Source organism: Canis aureus, chromosome 10 (genome assembly GCF_053574225.1).
Source record: "Canis aureus isolate CA01 chromosome 10, VMU_Caureus_v.1.0, whole genome shotgun sequence".
NCBI classification, from domain to species: Eukaryota; Metazoa; Chordata; class Mammalia; order Carnivora; family Canidae; genus Canis; species Canis aureus.
The window spans coordinates 35,490,553-35,513,000 of record NC_135620.1 but is presented as its reverse complement, the minus strand read 5'-3'; the positions used below and the strand labels follow the sequence as shown (position 1 = coordinate 35,513,000).

Here is a 22,448-nt window from a genome sequence, read left to right as displayed (position 1 = left end):
TAAGTAGCGTGACATATATTATTACATATGATATTAGTTATTATTCTTCTGATTCTACTCTGTGCCAGTCACTATATATGCATTATTTCTAAAAAATTTTTTTAAAGATTTTATTTTTATTTATTTATTCATGAGAGACACAGAGAGAGAGAGAGAGAGAGACAGAGAGGCAGAGACACAGGCAGAGGGAGAAGCAGGCTCCATGCAGGGAGCCTGACGTGGGACTCGATTCCAGGTCTCCAGGATCACGCCCTGGGCTGAAGGCGGCGCTAAACCGCTGAGCCACCGGGACTGCCCACATTACTTCTAAATTTTATAGCAATTCGGCGAATATGTTATTTTCTTCATTTTTACAGATAAGGAGTCTGAGGTTCTCAGATTTGAATGACTAGCCCAAGGTCACATAGTAATTGATGAAGTCGGATCTTTAACCCATATCCTTCTGACAACAAAATACATATTCTTTCCAAATATTTACATTACCTCTGGTGTCCAAGAAACATGCAGTCTTCCAAGATTTGCTCCCACAAAGATTATTAAGCACTTAATAGAGGCAAAGCTATGTGCCAGGTACCATACAAGCCATATATTGGGTCATGGGCATTTAAATGTCATTCTTTGAAATGAACCTACAGAACTTTAAATCTCTGATTGTAATAATGATACCACCCAATATTCTCATTCCTGACTCCACAATTCCTAGCATCTAGAAATTCTTATTGGAACTCAAAGATGACATGAGATTTGAACAATTCCAATATATTATTCCTATAATGTATCTTTCTTCCCAATTTTTGTAACAAATGTCAACATATTTTCAAGATGCCCTTGTTGACCTGTAACTGCTTAACCACGATCACCTAAAAAATAAATCTACAGTAATTGCTGAGCATTTTTTTATAGCTATGGTTATGATTCAACTTCTGTAATAGTTCATATCTTTGACTTTAGCAAATTTGGCACAGTTTTGAAGCAGTTTCATGGTACTCGAAAAGTGGAAACTTGCTCCCAGAATATAATGTTTTAGGTCTTCTAACTTTTCGTTTACTATATTTATATGACTGGCCTCCACATCCCATCTCCACCTCCCACATGGTTCCTATATCCTTTGCCAAATTTTAGGACTAAATGTACACTGTGTTTTTTTCTCTCAACAAGCTGCTATGGCTATCAGCAGTAGAAATAGAAGTCGAATAAGGAAATAACGATTAGAGCAAATGAAGAGTTCCAATAGTTACTCTTCAGAAAAGCTAAAGGAAGAATATATAAGCATAAATCACATCTCTGGAGTTGCTTTCTCCAAATATTTATAAGTAAAATAATTTCATTCAAACACTGAATAGGAGTTTAAGGAAAGTTCAGTTTGTCTGATGAAATCCAAAGGAATAAAGCACCAAAAACTAATAATTGCCAGTACTTACTATAGGCTGAGGGACAAAATATTCAGGCAGAACACATTTGGATCTTTATCACCAGCCTTTAGTTTGTCTGGAACCAGCATTTATTCTGATTAGATGATGCCAATACGTATGGATTACTAAGTGTTTTGAATGGCACCCCTGGCTGGCATTCCTACAGCTATTTCATTTAATCCTTAGTACAAGCCATTGAAGTAAGCGTCACCATTCCAATATACAGAGGGAGGAACCACGAAATGAGGGAGAACATTCATATCCACACCAGTTTGAGGGTCTTTCCTATAGGGTCCACTCTTAATTCTAATCAAGAACAGGGCTATCCTTTTGTTATCTTTGTACTCTCCTGTCTGGAAGAGTCCTGCCACAGATTTGGTGTTCAAAAAAGAAGTGGTTTGCCCAAATAAATTGAATGGATGGTTGTTCACCTTGATTGGAATGCAGAATATCTCACTTGCTGCCCAAGTTCCACGTGGGACCCAACTCAGGATTTAACAGTCACATCTTCCATTCCAGCTGACAGCTGTAAGAATTCGAGGGTTCCACCATGTTTATGCCAGCAATAAATGCAATTGCAGAAAATGTACTTACAATAATCCTCCTCATTACACAGTAATTTCTTCTCTGGAAAGTTCCAGAACTCCACCTCTAGTGAATGTGATGCAAATGAATATTTAAGTATAAATATTTTCATGTATTTTTAATATTAAGAAGTGATTAAATACCCAACAATGGGAGAATAGCATTCTCAATCACAGCAGAGTCCTTTAACGAAAAGATCTGCAATCATTATGAATAATTTTCTGATTAATTTGTGACTCTGTATTAAATAAACTTTCTGTTGAAGTAGAACATACAGAACAGAAAGACACCAATTGTAAGAGTGCACCTTGAAGATTTAGAAAAATTACATCTGCTACCACCATCCAAGTCAAGAAATAAATGATTTACATTACTTAGAAACTACTTTATTCTCATCTAAACACTATCTTCTTTCACCTCAGAGAATATCCACTTTTCTTGACTTTACATCGGATATGGGGACGCTCCTATTATTGTGTAAGTGAGAAAGGATGGAACAAATAGAATGTGCAGTATTCTTCCAATTGTGTTGTTATTGGTGCATAACTGAACATCCAGGGAAATACTAGGAGAAAATAACCAAAATGTTTGTAGCAGTTATATCTTAGCAATCAGATTAGGGGTGATTTTTATTTTCTTCCTTCTTCACAGAAAACATATATTATCCTAATAAATAATTAGGGACAAATATTAGGGAAAATATATTATTGTCAATTGTAAACATTATTTTTCATATTTGTCAGGAGCTGGCATTAAATTTCCAAATAATTTCTAAAATATGGAAGAACTTAAAAGGTTGCCTAGGATGTCAAACTATTACACGTGATGATATTTAAAACAGTACATCGCCTATTAGAACATGGCCAATTATCATATGCTTTTGGTTACACCATGGACACCAATTACTGAGAACCCTAAGTATATACCAGAAACCACAAATGGTCTGGTTAACTCTCCTAGCCAGTGTGAATTCTGCTCTGCTGCCAGCATAAACCTTACAAGGTTCCCATTATGTTAGCTTTGTCACGTTCCAGAGAATTTCCTTCCCACCCTCATCGCTCTGTTTGGAAAAGAAAGAGCAAAGAATGATGCTGGCGATTATAAAGTCAGAGTAGCAGAAACTGTACCAACAAAGCAGCACAAAGTTCTGGAAGCAGATCTAGAGTTCTCGGAATCTGCCAGGGTCCAGGGGTGTGTAGACAGCACTTTCTGCATCTTGCTTAAAATGACCAGGAAAGAGAATTGTATCTGTTACTTTTGTTTCTACAGAAGTCAGGTAATATACTGTGTGGGGGTAGAGATGTGGAGAAAGATTTAGTTTTCCAATAAGCCTAAATACACAATCAAGATTAGCTGGATTCTTTCTCATTCCACCCTTCCTCCTAATATTTCTTTCATCAATCGTGTATTTATTTTGAAAACAGATTAGAATTTACTATACAACAGGGATGTATGAGACCTAGAGGGAATGAAACAAGAACTAAATAGAAAACAAATGAAAAGGAATTCAACTAAAGGAATTCACAGTATGATTTATCTCGGAGAGAAGCTGAAAACCTTTCCTAATCAGAAAAACTTCCCTCTTAAGAAGTCAATTTTCCCCCAAGGACCTGGAAAAAGGAACAAATATTTGAATTACTGATGATAAAAGCCTAGTCTTCCATCCAAGCGGAGGACCTGACTCTGCTCTGCACTGTGGAGAATATTCTAGATTAGGTTGCTGAGAAATTGCAAACTGAGGGAAGGGAGTGGAAACTGTTAAGAGCCACTATGGCTCAAACTTCACAAATAGTAATGAAGTTTGTGAATTTTAGGCCCAAACTGTTCTTTATTGTCCAGGAAGATACTATTTTTCCTGGAAAGAAAAGCCCAGGACAGTGGAATGTCTAAAACTCTCTGCTGTAATAGCCAGACCATAGAATTTAGTGGCCAGCAGTGACCCAAAGAGGTAATTTTTCAAATCCTGACATTTATTTAATGCCTTTAGTATGGTTATGTAAAAGTATTTCACATACACGCTATTAATATTTAGGTGCCAGGTGGCTGCTATGCATAGTGGTTTGTTATTTATGAGTCTGTTTCTTCTGGTTCACAGGGAGATGAGTGACTGCCATTGACCTGAGAAGGATTCTTTTAACATCACCCATTAATTTCTTCAGAGAAAGAATAACATTACTTTAGAGCTTGGCGGTAGTGCAAAATATACTAATATACTCGTCCATGGGTCAAGAGAATTGCATTGCAGTTGTGCATTTGTAGCCAGTAAGGCCTGTACGCTTTTGTGTTTGCTTAGTATCTCTGTGACTCAGTTTCTTCATCTGTCAAATGGAAATGTTAATAACTTTTTTCCTAAGACCATGCGTCATACACCTATTTGGCTGCTTTGAAAATAGAAAATGCTTAGAATTCGTTTTCTCCCTCCCGTGAAGGATCTCAGTTCCTTTATCTGAAAAATCAGTGGGTTACGTATGGAATGTCAAATAATTTTATTTCATGTTCAGATGAAATGAAGTGCCTTATCATTTCATACAGTATAGATCCCCTAGAGTGCATCTTGAAAAGAATTTGAAACTCAGTGTAGAAATATCATGAAGTCCTGGATAGATTATTCATGCCTGCCTTGGGTAAAGAAGAAAAAGTGGCTGCATATGTGCTGTTTCGCTGCCCTCCTGCATACAAAAGTCTCTAACTCTGAACTTGGCCTATGTGTTTATGAACTATCTTGGGCTGAATTAAGGGAACCTAAGTAGGACCTTTGTTACTAGATCTTTAAAGTGTTCCTAATAAAATTTGAACACAGCCTGGCAATTTCCCGACTCAGCTTAGGGACTTTTATTCACAGACATTGCACAGAAGCTTGTCTTGCCAACTTTTGGCCAGTGAAGCTCTAATTCAAAAGCTGATATTTGAATATTTGCCAGTAAAAACAACTCGATGGAGTTTTATTACCTTATATATTCCCAAAGGAGTCATGATAAGATCTCTGCTTATCTTATTTCTTTAAACCATTCCACTCACCTTACTTCACTCTTCTGAATTTCATGGCAGGAGGACAGGGAACACTATGGTTGGAAGAAATGAGAAGTAGTCAACAATTCGATTGTTAAGAAATATACCTAAGAAAGTAATTTCAGAAATTAAATGCATCATTAAGATACATTAAATGTATTTATCAAGACCAATTTTCAAAATATTAAGTTCTATTTTCAGATTTTTTTCACTTTTATGTAAAAACCAACAAATATTTTGAGGACATCATTTCTAATTGCCCCCAAATCTCACAAACTTAACAAAACAGTTATGATTGGGATTTATTTCATTCTAACTTTCGTGTATATGCATATATACAGGTACTTTTATGGTTGTAAATATAATACACATATAATTTTACATTCCAATCATTCATACAGAATTATATTACAAATATTTTCCCCTATTGTCCATCTCCATTATGAACAGAAGAGGCCATGTTAATTGCAGCATAGTATGTCATTGATGTTTGGACCATTATTGATTAGTCATTTATTTCTAATAGGATTTTTGTATTGTCAAAGCTATATTAGATTTACTTAGATTTGTTCTACACATTTCATTTTTTTTTCTCCCCCTTTCCTCCCCATTATACACATTTCAACAGGGAAGTCTACAGAGATTGACAACCTTTTCCTACTGTTCTACTGGAGAAAAATACTTTGTATTAAAAAAAAAAAAAGGTCTACAGTCCACCGTTCATTTTTTTTAAAAAAAGGAGTGAGAAAAAAAAAAAAAGGAGTGAGAATATCTATTAGCTGAATATTTTAAATAGGCTACATTTTAAAATAAATGCAGTTTTTATTGCTTCCAAATATGGAATTTGAATAATACAATGAATATAATGATGTTCTTTAAAACATTGCACATAAAATAATGACACGGTGATATCTGAAATATTCATCATTATCTTATTTTTGTCAAAAACAGAACAGCCAACACGTCTTTGTACCTCTATGGAAATGAACCTCCACTCATCATGCATGGAAAATTAGTGAAATGAGGTCACCAGGGCTCTGTTAATGTAAGTGTACAAAGAACCTGTTAGGTAAAAAATAAATAAATAAAACTTAGAATATTGTTGAGAAGTATAATAGCCTGGTTTCTAAGTGAGATAGCATGGGTGATTTTTCTCTGTGATCATGGCAAAGTCATTTAACTTCTCTGTTTCTTAGTTTCTGCATCACATGGTTGATGTAAAGATTCAACTGCTCTTTCAACAGTGGCTAATATATAATCAATCGCTCAAGAGATTTTAGCTGTTATTATTCAAAGACAATGAGCCAGGATTGGGGGAAGGTAAGATTCTAAGGCCTGATGTCTTTCATTCTGTTATCTCCCAGCTCACCTCCTAGGAATTCATGACAGACTCCAAGGAATGGGAATAAACAAAAAAATGAAAACCAAAATAATCATTTCCTAAAAAGTTTTAGCTCATGAGAAGAAAAACGAACAAGGACAAAGGGTCTTGCATGGCAGGTGATGACACTAGTGTCCTCAACATTAGTCAATAAGTTCATCTTTGATGTTATCATTGTTTAAAATTAACCATGACCCCTTGAGTTGACAGCTAATGACCTAAATGCCTCTTTGTCAGTGACAGCAAAGGAGACATGATCCCAACAAAACTGGATAGAAGGAAACGTAAGATAAAGTGCAAAGAAATATTCCCCAGAATTCTAAAGACGTTTAGAGGGACTATTTAAGAGGATAGGGCTGTGGGGTAGGACTAGAGAGAAATCATATTTTGTGGTCCTGATTTTATTGACAGGAGATTATGATTTCCAGATTTCAGGTGGTGTGAACAGTGATTTGCTATAAAACTTGAGAAATTGATTCATTCAACAAATATTTATTGAACAGTGGCAGTATGCCAGGCATTGTTCACCATACCAATAAAGGTCAGATAGATTATATTGTGGTAACAAAGAAACCCCAAATCTCACTGATTTACAACAATATATATCATCCCTCATTTATTCTCTGGCTCTCTCTCTCTATGGTCAATGTTGGCTCTCCTCCATCATCAATGTCATTTAGGAGACGCAGACAATTGAGGATCCTCTGTGTTGTACAATGACTGTCTCATGATAGAAAGAAATGGTGAAGCATGCGCTGAATCATAACCCTTCTGTGCTGAAGTACGTATCAGTTCCTCCCATGACCGTTCCTGAATTCAACAGACTGGAGATCCATACATAATCTCTTATAGAGTGAGACACCAGGGGGAATAAATAGGAATATTGAGCAAACAGCAATGCAATCTAGTTTGCATTGTTATCTGTCTTCAAGTGGTCTTATAGTTTACTATCATTTCATTTGGTCATATTAGTCTTAAATATGATACTAAATGGAGTGAATATTCAGACATCAGTGAAAGTACAAATGTGATAATACAAAGTCAGTATGCTTTAAAGGTTTAGTTGCCTCAGGCTATTTGGAATTGAGGATCGGATGAGTTCAGGGCGCTTGGATTCAGAAACAACTCCAGATTCTTTCATCATTCCCCAAAGGAAAAGCAGTAATAAGTAGGATACCAGACATTTATGCAATCTCTCTGAGATCATAAAGACTAACAAAGGGAACTCTTTCAAATGCAAAAATACTTTACAATTTCTTTGCAATAGACATTATTCAGTAAATACACACAACAGTATTCATGGCCTGGAGACATACCACCTTGGATTGTGATCCTGGCAGGTATCATAGATTCTACAAGGTTGGACAGGTTAAAATTTTACAGGAAAGGTCTTTTTGGAACACACAAGGATTATAAAAAGTATAGCGTTATTTCAGATGTGATTTTATTCTGTGGTGGGTTTTTTTGTTTGTTTGTTTTTGGATCAGTGACCCTTCCTAACTACACATAGAATACTTTTTATTCAATTGCTTTGGTCAATTTATTTTCAGCCATCCTGGTTTATATAACTGAATTTACCTTGCCCTTTACTGCGTTTAGGTAGATGGAATGGTCTTTAGACTTCTGAAACTATTTGTAGACCTTTGCCTTCACATGTTTGAAATAAATGTGAGGCATTAATTTTAGTCAGACAACACTGAGCCCTATTCACTTGGGAAAATGCATCTCAATGTGTAATTTATCATCTAGGACCTGTCCACTAGTTCGTTACTCCCTGGGAGTAAATTAGGCACTTTGAAAGGTGCATTAAACTCTTCCTGGCTACTAGGTACCATTTAGGGCTGTGAAGCAATAATTTACCTAATGGTACCTTGGTGACCTCAAAAAGTTTATGTTGTTTCGAAAGTTTCTAATTTTCTTCCATGAAATAATTTATGCACTAGGAGGTTGAGTATGCTTATAAATATGTTTCCAGGGAGGCAACAGCTATTGACTAGAATAAATAAGATAACATTGTCATGCTGATGCAGAAATGAAATGTTTCATGAGTGTGTTATCTATACTATCCATGGAATAGATGTACAGCTCGCAAAACAATTTATTTCTTTGGATTTCATTTTTTTTCCATGTACAAGACTGCCTTGCATTTTATTGTAATTAGTAATGCTTCAGTGCTATAAGGATTTCCAGATCCACATCACTGCATTTTTCCATAGTACAAAACACATTTATCCAAAGTTAGAATAATATGCTAAATATACTGAAACTTCTGACAGCAACTTACATTCTGCTTCTTCCTTCCATTCACAGCAGAGCTTCATCCATATTAAATGAATTGGTTGTTAAGTTTTGATACCTCCTACTTCAGTCAGTCTCTTATTTATTAAAATGCATCAAATTAAGCTTGATCCACCAAGTCAAGTAAAAGTGATGTGCTTTGGATTTTGCCTCCATTTGGGGGATAGAATTACTCATATGAAGAAATACAGCATTTATCAATTCTAGGATGCAAAGATTTTCACATTTTAATATTTCTAAAATTTGGATATGTCTTATAATTGATAGTGTGTGTGTCTAAATGAATTTGGTAAGGTTTTTGTCTCTCTTACTCTCATAAAATGATGTACGTCTTATACTCAATGGCATGTTAGGTTTTTGAAATTTTAGTAAAGGACAATTTACTTTGAAAATATGAAGATAAAGACTCAAGTGAAAAGAATTCTAAAAACAGAAAAATATTGTCATTTAGGATGGCAGAAGCTGATAGTGTTTTCATATCCATTTCAGTCACTCTGAGGATGAGTTTACCACCACTACCCAGTTTTTAAATATTTGAATGGGACAGACACTGACCATTTTATGGAAGTAAAATCTATGTGAAATTTTATATGCCATAATATATATGCCCTAATAGAGAATTAGAAATGTTTAAACAATAATTAAAGTTTATTCTTATTACTCCCCAATGACTGGAGAGTGAAATGGTGACTCACCAATGAACCCCAGCTTTTGGGAGAAACACTGACCCAAAAAAACTAAATGTATACAACTAAAATATTTTCTTTTATCAGAACAAGACCTGAAAGGGAATGTCTCTTTCAGAATAAGTCCACTCAAATAGTTTCAATTGCATCTACCATGGATCTCTTTGGATGGAATGCTAAGTTCATAAGTCAATGGCAATAAGGAGGAGAAATAGTTTAAAAAAAAAAAAAAGAAAGGAAGAGTGCAAATTTTACAACTTATTAAGATATAGAATTCCTGAATCTATATCCTTGATGTTATCCTAAATGCTAAGAAGATATGTGCTTAAATGTTCTATACATTTTCATTAATAAATACTAATAAATGGACAAATGTGCTTTATTCTCACAGTAAAATGTGATGCTCATTAGAATTTCCTTGCTGTATTATCCTAAAGCACCAGTATATGACTAGGAATCCCACTTCTAATTTACAAAATGTCAAAATTCCAAAATGTGATTTCATGAATATGCAACACCAAGCTCCCTGGACGAAGAGGCCCTTTTCGGGAGGGATTTGATTCAAATGTAAACAAGTAACTAAGACATAATCAGATTTTAAATTAGAATATATAGAGTTGAATACTTTTTGAATTCATCCTTGAAGTCCACCAAATCAACAACTATACAACAAGAATTTATCTGTAACCTACATATCTCCATAGGGTAAACTCAATTTTTTTTTCTGTGAAGGGAGGAGTTAAGATAGGAGAAAATGATGGAAGGTTCCGGGGACTTCTCTACTATTTTAGACAACATCAAAACACAATTTAAGGGATCCCTGGGTGGCTCAGCAGTTTGGCGCCTGCCTTTGGCCCAGAGCATGATCCTGGAGACCCAGGATCGAGTCCCGTGTCAGGCTCCCTGCATGGAGCCTGCTTCTCCCTCTGCCTGTGTCTCTGCCTCTTTCTCTCTCTCTGTGTCTCTCATGAATAAATAAATTAAATATTAAACACACACACACACACAATTTAACCGTGAAGTCGAGGCTATTGGATGTTTAACTTATATTCAAAACTTTAATAATATTTATACACCTACAAATTGTGTAATTGCCTGAAATTACCTGAATACCTTTTTTATAATCTTTAAAATTATAGAAATAATTAGCATGATTTAGAAAGTTTCAATTTAATTGAAAATTAGAGAAAGAACTATAACCATATTTTTCTTTAGGATTCACTTCTTTTGACTATTTTGATCTATTTTTACCTTATGAGTTTTGCCAGGGTGTGGTGGCACTCAGCAAAGGCTATTCAGTTCAAAAAACATGACATCTGAACTCTTATTTGCTACTCATTATGTTAGTTCTTTGAACCTCAGTTTCCACATCTATAAAATAATGTTTATTTTTATAGTTATTGATAAGATTATATGAGCTCATGTATGTAAAGCATGAGACACACAAAGTATATTAAATCACTGGCTACTTAAAACAAGTCCATAGTAACTGAAGAGTAGTGGTAGCTTACCTTATAATAGTTCTTTGGACTAGAATCTACTTCATGTTTTACCCCTAATTTCTTTACAAGTTGCATAAGTATTTAGTAATTTAGCTCAATATGTATCTATCAAATTCTGGGTAGGTCTAGAGAGGATGGAAATGATAAAGTGTCCCCCATCAAAGTGCTCAGAGAGCAGGTTGTTATGCCACAAAACACTCACAGAAGAAGAACCCTGTACCCCGATTTTACAATCTTAGCAAGCAGTGTGGGACTTCTTGTGGCAAAACTGTGTTACAGATTAATGATGGCAGGTATCAGTAAACCACTGATAAGACAACCATCCACAAAGATGAATTTGAAGATACTGCCTAAAACACAGAAATAGCACCCATAGAAATATAGGAAGAAAAATGTACAAAGGCATATTAACACCCACATAGTGTTTAGGATAGCTTAGAGACAAGAGACTCAGCAAATATATCTAGTAAAAATAGAATGGAACGAGAGTCTTGGTCACCTTGCTAGTTTGATAGATTAAAAGACAAATAAGCTAAAATCCCATGTTCTCTTTACTGTAGCAGAGGGCTAACCAGAGGCCTATTTTAGCTTAGTTCACGTATTAGGGTCAATGGTCTTTTAGGATGAGAAACTTATTTCTTGCTTACAGTCCTAGGTCCATGAGGCATGGGATGATTTATTTCACTGATGAAGAAATGTTGCATGGCCTTGAGGGAGACATAAAATGACCCAAGAATTTGTGGGTCAGAAGGGAGACTCTGATCATAGTCTCTTAGTGGCCCTGCACTTCCCCCTCATTCTTTATCTTCTCTGCCCTCCAAAATCACTAGGTCTTCCTCTCATCTCATACAGGACAGATGATCTTCCACATTTGGTTCCTTTGAATTATTGTTTCTAACCCAAACAGGCACATCAATAACTTCCAAAAAGGGGAGGGGGGGAGTTTTCCTTCATGTAAGAGAAATTCTTGTGCAAACTCTTAAAAGAATACTGTTCTCTATTTCAACAAACCAGGAGCTTAAGGGAGTAGCATATGAGGAATGAGTGAAATTCAGCTGTAAGTCAGGCATCCATCAAGAGTCAACTTGAATCAAGGTAATAATCAGAATATTGTTTAGTAGCATCCTTGAGGACAATGCATAGAATACTCAATTATTCAGCCTTTCCAAAGATCTTATCTTTTGTTGCCAAATATTCTCTCTCTCACATATAATACACACGCATTAAAAAATATTTTTAATGAAGTACTACTTCTTCATTACAAAGTAGAAAAGAATTTCACCAGGATTCTAAGAAGAGTTCAGGAAGATAGGAAGGCTAGTTTTTATCCCTTTTAAGAGTGGTTGATATGAAGATTTCCCTCTCCCCCCACTTTGGGAAAAAGCATATGTAATGGAGGAGATGGTGATAAAGGGGAGAATACAGTAGTAAAGAGGCAATAGGGATGAGAGATGTGCAGAGGGTTAGTACCTAATATGTGAGAGAAATTTGAAAAGGGAAGAATTCCTAATATTGATGTGTGCTGTCTAAAATCCCTTAAAAGAATCTTCAAAATCTAATTTTCTTCAAGAATCAATAGACATTGCTATTTCTTTATACATTACACCATATACAGATGGGACTATATGAAGCCTCAGGTGTTTTATGTGATATAAATTTGTATATAAGGAAAATATATTTATATTGTTTTACTAAAGATTTTATTTATTTATTCAGGAGAGACATGAAGAGAGAGACAGAGACATAGGCAGAGGGAGAAGAAGCTCCCTGCTAGAAGCCCCATGTTGGACTGATTCCAGGATCCCGGGATCACCACCTGAGCCAAAGGCAGACGCTCAACCACTGTGCTACCCAGACACCCTAAAATATATTTATATTGCAAGGGAAAGCTCTTATTTATCTTCACATTCTCCACAACACCAAGCATGATATTTTGCATATGGCAGGCATGCAATAAATATTCTCTAAAGCCATACAAAGAAGTATGGTTCTGAAATTAGTACTTAACTAAGGTAGAAGCATCGTGATATGTTGGCAAAGTTATGGGCCTGGTGGCATGAGAACATCAGCTATAAACTCAATGGCTTGGAGCCTTCATCAAGTTCTTTCTCTTCCCTGAAATCAGGGTCCTCCTCCAGATTGTAACGGATCGACTAGGTCATGTCTCCCAGTGTTTCTAGGTAGTTTTATTCAGTATGGATGGATTAAGCATTAGATTTCATCAGATCTCCTGGGGAGTTCATTAAGATTATATTTGGTTTCCTATTATTCATTGCTATAGAAGATAATCAGCGGGATCCCTGGGTGGCTCAGCGGTTTAACGCCTGCCTTTGGCCCAGTGCGTGATCCTGGAGACCCGGGATCGAGTCCTGCCTCAGGCTCCGGGCATGGAGCCTGCTTCTGCCTCTGCCTTTGTCTCTGCCCGCCCCGCCCCCGCCCGCCCTCTTTCTGTGTCTATCATGAATAAATAAATAAAATCTTAAAAAAACAAAAAGATAATCAGCTGAGAAAATATTCTCAAAGAAGTGTGTTGGAAAGCGCTTGTATACAACTTGTGCGCTGTTATCTAAATTATTTGAGATGATCCTCTCAACAGTTAGATGAATTAGAGATCAATACAGTATATTAATAGTATCAAACTGATTTATATAAATGTCCCATTGGGAAAGCCTCAGAAAGACGGTACCAGTCTCCATTATCTTGAAAAGGACAAAAAAATCATACCTGTAAGACAAAGGCCTCCTTCCCACCTTGTAGAGATGACATAGCCCAGAAACAGAACACAGAGTACTTATTGTGTGTTTCCAGGCACTGTGCTAGTCATTTAACAAATATTTTCTCTTTTGCTTACAGTAACCTTACTAAGTAGATCTCCTTGTTTTAGCTGAAAAGTTATCTCTCCTACACAATGCTGCTTGAAATCAGTATAACAATCATAAATCAGTTGGGATTAGGGGTTAAGGATGGATCCTGCTCTTTAGATGTTAACCCTTATAGTTACAGGAAAGATACTTTGCAAATTTGTATTTATGAGTCTATATTTGTAAATACATTAGCTATCAGCAAGATTTTTTAAAAGGAGTTTAAGAGGAGAGACTTTAGAATTCTTCAAATGGATTTTACTTGTGCTAATAAATTTTATTAGAAAAGTCCTTTGTCCTATTTTCAACTGGTTCTATTGGAATTGACTCTTCCTTACAAGTAGGTGAACCAGAGATTTATGGTCCTTAGAATATGTGGAAATTAGAAAATGGACTAATGGAATCCATTAATATCCTCCTAACAATTAGATGAATTGTAGATCAATACAGTATATTAATAGAGTCAAACTGATTTATATAAATATCCCATTGGGAAAGCCTCAGAAAGATAGTACTAGTCTTAATTAGCTTTAAAAGGAACAAAAAATTATACATACAAGACAAAGGCCTCCTTCCCACCTTGTATTTTAACAATTTTGAAATAAAAATAAGATAAAATTTAGTCCATATTGGTTAATGATAACATATCACTCACTCCAGATGGAAAACTGAACATCTGATGGTAACAAATTGAACAACATTCTTGAAATAAATTCTTTGTCATGCATTCCACAGTCAAAAGTTTGTATTGTTTTTAAAAAAGATTTTAGATAATAATTATTTTAGTTTAGATGTAACTTTCATTTTCAAGATGTAAGTAACTGAAAAAGGGGACTGATTAAATGTGATTGATATAACAGTTGCCCTCCCGTGTACACGTTCTCCATAAACCTCAAACTCTAACCTCAAAGATTAAAAAAAAAAAAAAAAAAAAAAGAATTCCAAAGGAAAATTACTGCAAAAGTACTTTGTGTTAAACTGGCATCGGACATAAAAATAAAGTAATGTCTGTAAAGCTTAAGGGACTAATTAAGATTTTCATGTGGTCTCATTCCTAGGAAAATATTAGGAAGCATGATTTAAGAAGCCTGTGTTTCACAAATTAAAAGAAAAACAATTGAAGGACTCAGTCTATTAAAATGTTCCAGGATCAAAATTTAATGAAAATCTTTAATTAATTTATATTAGGATCACATTTTATCATTATCGGTGAGAATCATTAGGAAAACAGAAGAATGATAGGAATTGCCCACATTCCCATTAAAAAGAAAGAAAGAAAGAAAGAAAGAAAGAAAGAAAGAAAGAAAGAAAGGTCAAAAGGTAGACCATAGCAGTTCAGCAAGAGAAAAAAAACAAACTATAAATTATCTTCTGCAGAAGGACAGCATGTTCAGCCAGACTCTACAGGTTTTATTTTTTTGTTGCTCATAGCACTCCAGCATCCTTGCTTTTGAGTTTAGATTTAATGGATGCATAGCTGGGCTCTAGGTGTACGCAGTTCTGAATGAGAAGTTGGGACATACACATCCATGTCTCCCTAAAGGAGATGGGTACAGCTGTAGTAGCTGTACAATTTGGAGCAGGATGCAGAATAAAGAAGTCAGCTTTAATTTTGGAGGAAAGGTGGGGAAAAGCCCAAACATCCTTTTCCATTTACACTGACAGCATACAGAAATGAAAAGCAAGAAGGAAGCATAAGATAAGTTGAAAGCTGTTTCTTATTATTCTGACTCAAGAGGGAAAAAAATAATGTATATATTGGGCTGACATGAGGTATTGATTGTCATATCACTGATTACAAATTTAATTTCCATTAACATAGATGTCAGAGTGCTTCCATTGACATTCAATAACCATCCACTATTACTTAAATGCTCCTTAAATTTCTATGCTGCTTCCAAAGACAAAGTTTACATAATTTAATTTTTAGTGCATATTTGAAAGCATCAGATTGAAGATAGCTGACTTGTGTTGGTCAATAAAGAAAATAATTTTTTCTTGCCTCATTGGGTATACCATTTTAAGACCATTCCTATTAACACGGCTGGACACTCAGTGAGTGCTCTGATCCTTAGCTAAAGATAGAGAGGATTGGCAGCACACATCTAGGGGTACAAACACAAGGTCTCTTCAGAATGACCCAGGAAGGTAGCTGTAGTTCATCAAGCTGACATCTGAAGGTTTCTCCACAGAAGTGTATTCATTTCTACAAGTGTCGCACAGGGAACATGAAGTAAACACCAGAAGTAAGTTGATCATTGCCGACTAAATGTTCTATGATGAATTTCCACATTCTTAAATTTTTAACAATCCTGAGAGATGAAATGCAAAGAAAGGAAAAGTTTGAGACGGAGCAAAGAGTGTTCAGCAGGAATAATATTAACTTCAGGAAGTTTACATCGCTCCCTCCCCAGGTTCACTCAGGAAGGATTTTCCTACCACCCCAGTTCTAGAACAGATGGCGTTCCTGTGAGAAAAAAATGGAGGACTCCAACCTTAGGTTCTGAATACATTATGTCAGCTTCCTGATGCAAGTGTCTAAATCACACCTCCTAAAGGGAATGATTAAAATAATACCAAACATGTATAACAAGTAGAATGAAAAGGCACCATGTCAAGTGTTTTGCATGGATTATCGCTCTTACTCATTGCAAGAGCCCTCAGAAGCAGGTACAAAGATTGCCCGTATATTATTACAGCAAGGCTAAATATTCCCCAGGAACACATTCATTAAATGGTGGAGCAGAATTTGCTCAACGTTGTACTGGACTCTGGGCCCCAGCACTAGTCACATTACTTTCTGGGGCTGTGTACTATGAACATGGTAGGTGCAATTTCACTTTGAATTAATATAAATTAAATAAACTGAAAACCCATTTCCTCAATCACAATAGCCACATTTCAAGTACTTAATAGCTACTGTGTTTCATAGTGCAAGTAGAACATTACCATCATCGCAGAAAGTTCTATTGGACAGCACTGTCTTAAGACGCCACTTTCCTCTTGATGACTTTCATTTCTCTTCCATTCCCCATGATATTCTAACCCAGAATTGAGTCCACAGAGACTATGTGGGCTGTGATAAATCTTTTCTTCCCACTTCCCCAGGAAAGGGCTACCATCTTTTCATCTGGAGAAAATTGTTTCTATCCCACTATCCCACTTCTCAAAACAAAGCTGTTTTAATAATAAAAAATGATTAGGAATGAAAGTTTAAAATTATTATCAACTAGAAATGTGAAGGGTACTCTGTGGGAGTCAATGTGGACTTTTCACCAAACCATCTGTATGATCTTTGACAGCTGAGAAAGAAAAGCAAGTAAGATTATTATGAAGCATATTTTACGGTGTTGATGTTATTTTGGCATCACATAAAGTACTGATGAAATTTCACCAGGGAATGCTGCTATGCACTGTTGTGCATAGAGCTATAGGAGGACATTCTAAGTCTGAGAACACACATCAGAGAATAATCAAAATGATTCAGTGCTAAATCATGACAAAGATTAGCCGGACTTGGCCTGAGTCCTACAGACAAAAAGAAGATGTAAAGGAATATCATGGAGGTAAATGAGATCCAGAAGGGAGCAGAGCAGGTTATTGCCAATAATCTTCCAATAATGGCAACCCAATTTAATGTTAGTAGTGCAAGTTGCTGGTCATTAGACCCAGAAGTAAAATGTTAGGCAGAATACCCCAAACCAAAATTCAAATGTGATAAAGAAATCAATTCAGGCAGAACTTCAACTGTGCTTTTTGAAGGTAGAAAAAGAAAGCTTCCAAGAAGATCAAAAGAACCTCAAATAATGATATTGGCTGATCTAGGAAAATATGTGAAAAATGAAGTAAAGTGTCGGTATTGTTGGCTAACTTGGAGTCTGGCTATTTGTGGTTTTCATTCCTAAAGTGAAGGTGTACTATCTTACAAAATAATATACTTCTTTAATTTTTTTACAATATCTTTAGACACTGGCACCACTCTATTTTGTACATAAGAAAAATAATCTTAGAATCTTAATATTTCCTTATTCAAAGAAGCTTTAGGAAGTTCCATAGTTCATTCCCTAAATTACATAGAAATGATCAATAATTCAACCAAGGTCACTCAGTTTGTTGGCTACAGAATAGGGACAGAAACCACAGCTCCAGATGAATAATTACAACCCAAAGTGCAGCCAGCAGCAGGGACTCTGCTGTATGTGTAAGAGGACCCAAGAAGTTTGGAGGGGATGATTTCAAGGGTCCTTCTGGCTCTAACATTTTGAGGATTTTTTCAATCAAAAATAGCCCTTAAATTTTTGAGAATAAAAATTTTCAAAACAGAAAAGAAAAAAAATGTATAAAGTCACCATGATCCAAGGAACACTCGTAAGTCCATCGTAGATCTGTGCAATAGAAGGCACAGATATTACACACCGGAAATGCTCTGTGTAGAACATACAGCAACCATCTCTTTAAGCATAGTATCCATGCCTCTTTCCTCTTCATATCCTTAGGCCTGGAAAGATGCCTGGAGCATAAGAAATGTTTACTGAATTGAATTCTCAGTTTTAGAAATGAGGAGATACAGGCCCAATCTGGCTAGGAGGCCTTTCTGTCAATTTCATCGATGGACTTTCAACAGGGCGATATTGCCCCCAGAGGGGTCAAAATTTGTTCTTGAACGGTGAAAAAAGTCTTACTACATAAAAAACACAGACATACGTGAGTGTATAAAGAGTTATAGGGTATAGTGGGAGTATTAAGATTTCATGAAGAAAGGACAATTAGGGGAAAAAAACTCAAAAGGCAGATTCTATGGTAACAAAAATGAGAATAAGTAAAGAGGTTGAGAAACATAATTTCTAATAGAAATTCTGGAAAGGGAAGAAAATAAATGTCACAAAATCAGAGGAAAGATAGCACATTTTTAGACTGATCCCATTTGGGCCTCAAAAAACTTTAAAATGCTTCACATTCTGTTTACTGGCTCCTAGATGTTATAAAAATAAATTCTCAAGCTCCCCTTTTCCCCCTGAGTAGGAAGTTCCAATAATAGATAGTTTGATTTCATGGATGGTTATTAAAATGGCCTTATTTTGTTCTTATGATTCAGTCATTCATTTTAGAGCTTCATTTTCATATCTGTTCAAAGACATCTTCTTCCAAGCATGCATTGTCAGTTCCTTGGCAAACTCTCTCACTTCCTCCAGAGCACCCCAATTCTCCCTGTGATCTCCCAGCAACACTGACCTTCTATTTTCATCTGACTTTTGAGCTCCTCTCTCTTTTCAGGTTATGAGGCTCCCCTATGGAAGCCCACTTCCACCCTCCTTGGAAGGCTCAGTGTTTCTTTCCAATGCTGTTACCCCTACATTAGAAAGCAAGTGCAGGTAAGCCTGCACCTGGTGGCTAGCCAGGTGACCAGTGGGGTCTAATGTCGCAGTTTCCTCAAATCTCTAGGCTCCTCTCATTTGGTTTCACTGTGGAGAAGCCCTCCAGTGCTCTCTTGAGCAAGGAAGTAAGATGGGGGAGTACCTTTTGCTCACCAGCATTGTTCTTCCATAAAACAGAATTGCCTCTTCTCTGTCCCCTCTCTCCTCTCTCCTCCCCCTGCTCCATTCTGAGGTGGGGTGGCTTCTCCCAACTGCCCCCGTGAGAGATGGCAGGCCTCCACAAACGATGCTTCTCTTGTCATCCAACGTGAACTTTTCATTCTCGGTGCTTTCTTTATTCTGAACTGTGAGCTTTATTTGCTAAATCAAGCGCTGGACTCTTGAGGTCGTACTGTTAAACCAGCTGCCCTTGAGCTTGGGGGTTATACCAAGCATTTGGTACACACTATCTCTTTTATTTCCCATTACTAACCGTCAAGGCAAATAGAATTTTCCTCTTTTTCCAGGTGAAGAAAGTGTGTCTTTGAAGTCAAACTTCTCTTAGGCATGTACCAAATAAGTTGTCTAGCTACTAACAGAATCCAGACAAGTAGGATTCTCAGTTCCAAGCTTTTAACCAATAAATTTTTAGAAAGTGAAGGTGAATTAAATTAACTTGATTGGAAGCCTGCTTAATAGATATCTTTTGAGACACCTAGCACGTGGCCCGACAAAAAAAAAAAGATACTTAACATTGGGACTTAGGAAAACATTAATAATTTATTTCAGCCATTTTGCTTTTTTTTTTTTTTTTTTTTTTACCTGAATACATTAGATCTTATTTTGTCAACCTGATCCAAGAGAAGTGGTCCATATGGAAGGGTCAATAATGAAAAATAACATGGCAGTGCCCAGGTATTTGGGATGAAAACACTTCATCTATTTGTTGTTTTTTTTTCCCATAATTGTTATGTGAAGAAGCAAAAAGAAGGTAAGAGACTGCCTAAATACTAGGAATAATTCCAAAATAGCCTAGCTAACTTTTTGGGCCACCATAACTGAATCAGAGCACTGCATCATTTCTGGTTGATAGATGAAAAATCTGTTGTAAGGCTGGCCAAGAATTCTGGACTTTGTGCCATGTCTGATTCATCCGTGTCACCAGGGCCTGAATCACAGCTGTGTGACCTCAGCCAATTGATGAAAAACAGAAGAGAGGAACGAGGAAAAGATTTGGCGCAGATTTGTCTTAGAAGGTTGGTATGCTTTATTTCTTACCTACAAATCCTTGTAATCCCATCTGTATGTTTATAGTTTCTAAAATTATTATTAATATCACAGATGTTTATATGGCAAACATTGTAGATATTCTTGTCCATTCTCTACAAAGAGAATATATTCTTGGGATGTAATTTTAGCTTTCTACTGCCCCTAGATCATCTACAAGCAGGCTTCAGTTGACCCTAGGGATAATTCACTGATCTTCTTCTTGGGGCTATGGGTAAGTCTCAGTAGCTACCTGACCAGGTCACTAAAAACACACACCTTTCTGTCATACCTCTTAACAATAGCATTGGATGTCCTCTGTCCATAGGCTTCTCCTTACTTGTATAGAGATTTCAAGGCATCCCCAGACTCTCTCAGGTGCCTTTCATTAAAATCCACATGGGAGTAATCTAGTGTGTTGGGGTTTTAGTTATCAGGAAAACTGCCTTCTCTGAGAAAGGCATTCTGGAACCAGCATTCCTTCCTCCTGAGTGAGCCGAGATAGTGCGAAAGTCAGAGGTCAAGGTCTATGTGTCTAGCATAGGGGGACTCAAAAGAGCACTGAGGTCCCTTTAAATTCTAAGGCAGCAGACAGCAGAGATGCTGGGAATGCCAAGTTCTTAAACATGCCCAATGAATTACACCAAATTCAAATTCCTGTTGGCAAAGTGCTACAGCTAGCCTATGCAGAGACTTTAGAGACATTCCTTAGCAAACCCTTCTAATTTGGAAAGCTATGAAGTTAAATTACTGTCTGGGAAGAAGCACTAGTTCAGTGAAAATAAAATCTTTGATGGAGAGTAGGGTAAGGAAGGAGGGAAGGACACAAAGGGCTTTGCTCTTTCCCATGCACAAAGCATCCATGCAGTATGCCTGGCAGTTCAAGCAATTGTTTGAAGTAATTAAATAAGGAGGCCTAGCCATCAAATAGGTAGAAAACAGTAATGGCACAGAAGCTTCAACCTTGAGTTTCAGAACCTCTTTGATTCATCTCAGTTGTCTCATTCAGGAAATAGAACTACAATTGGCCACTAAGACTTTAGAGACTGTAGTGCCCACTGCCTGTCTTTGGGACCAGAGCTTGAGCAGACAGGGTCTCCTCCCTATCCTCAGTCCTACAGAGGAGATTCCTACCTCCCATCATCCATAGGCACCCTACGATACACCATGCTTGAGCCCCACCAGCAAAAAATTCTTTTAGAGCCACCATTATAACCAGCCACTTGTATTACATACAAATCTAAGGCATAGTAATGCAAGAAGAATTGATCAATTGAATTCTTCAGAAAACTTTTCCTTATTCCACGAATGCTCTTTGAACGTCTCCTACATATATGCAGTACTGTCCTAGGACTTTGAGAGGCATTAGTGAACAAAACAAAAATCCCTACCTTCAGAGGGCTTACATTCTAGCTGTAAAGAATCTAAACCTCACATCCTTCCGCAAGTGCTTTGAGTTTTGATACAATATTTATTTTATTTAAAAACAGAGTCTAAGGGTGCCTAGGTGGCTTAGTCGGTTAAGCATCTGCCTTTGGCCCAGGTCATGATCCTGGAGTCCTGGGATCAAGTCCCGCATGGGGTTCCCTGCTCTGTGGGGAGATTGCTTCTCCCTCTCCCTCTATTCCCCCCTACCCAGTTCGTACTTGCTTTCTCTATCTCAAATAAATAAAGTCTTTAAAAAATAAATATATAAAAACAGTTTAATATCAGAATTTTTAAAGGAAAAAGAGTGAACAGAATGAAAGTAAAGGGAATAACAGAGGAAAGTAAAAAGTATTACATATAATCAAACTTTTTGTAATCCCAATCTTTTGCAAATTAAATTTTAGGAATAGAAGACAATGGGGTGAAGTCGTGATGTTTTCAGTTTCATTCTTCATCACTCATGTGTCTAGACTGAACAGTACAAATAGAGAACATATTGCATTTTAATTCACTATCACATCAATATGTCTCATTCAACTTTTAAGAAATATTTCCAAATTTATGCTTCTTTCATCCTAATTTCTAATAATTAATCCACTTATTAAGTATACTCTACATTTAAGACACTATGCTAGGTGATTTGCATAGCAGTTCATCTACATGTTA

At 36.4% G+C, this 22,448-nt stretch overlaps 1 long non-coding RNA gene across 1 annotated transcript in view; it reads left to right on the top strand.

Annotated features, from left to right (window-relative positions):
- LOC144322212 (uncharacterized) overlaps window positions 1–20,346 on the top strand; it is a 38,326-nt gene extending 17,980 nt beyond the window's left edge. The window contains exons 2-3 of the long non-coding RNA XR_013387786.1: window positions 5,958–6,051; window positions 20,254–20,346. This is a non-coding gene — a long non-coding RNA (uncharacterized LOC144322212). The remainder of the gene's footprint in view (window positions 1–5,957; window positions 6,052–20,253) is intronic.
- Window positions 20,347–22,448: the final 2,102 nt, after the last annotated feature.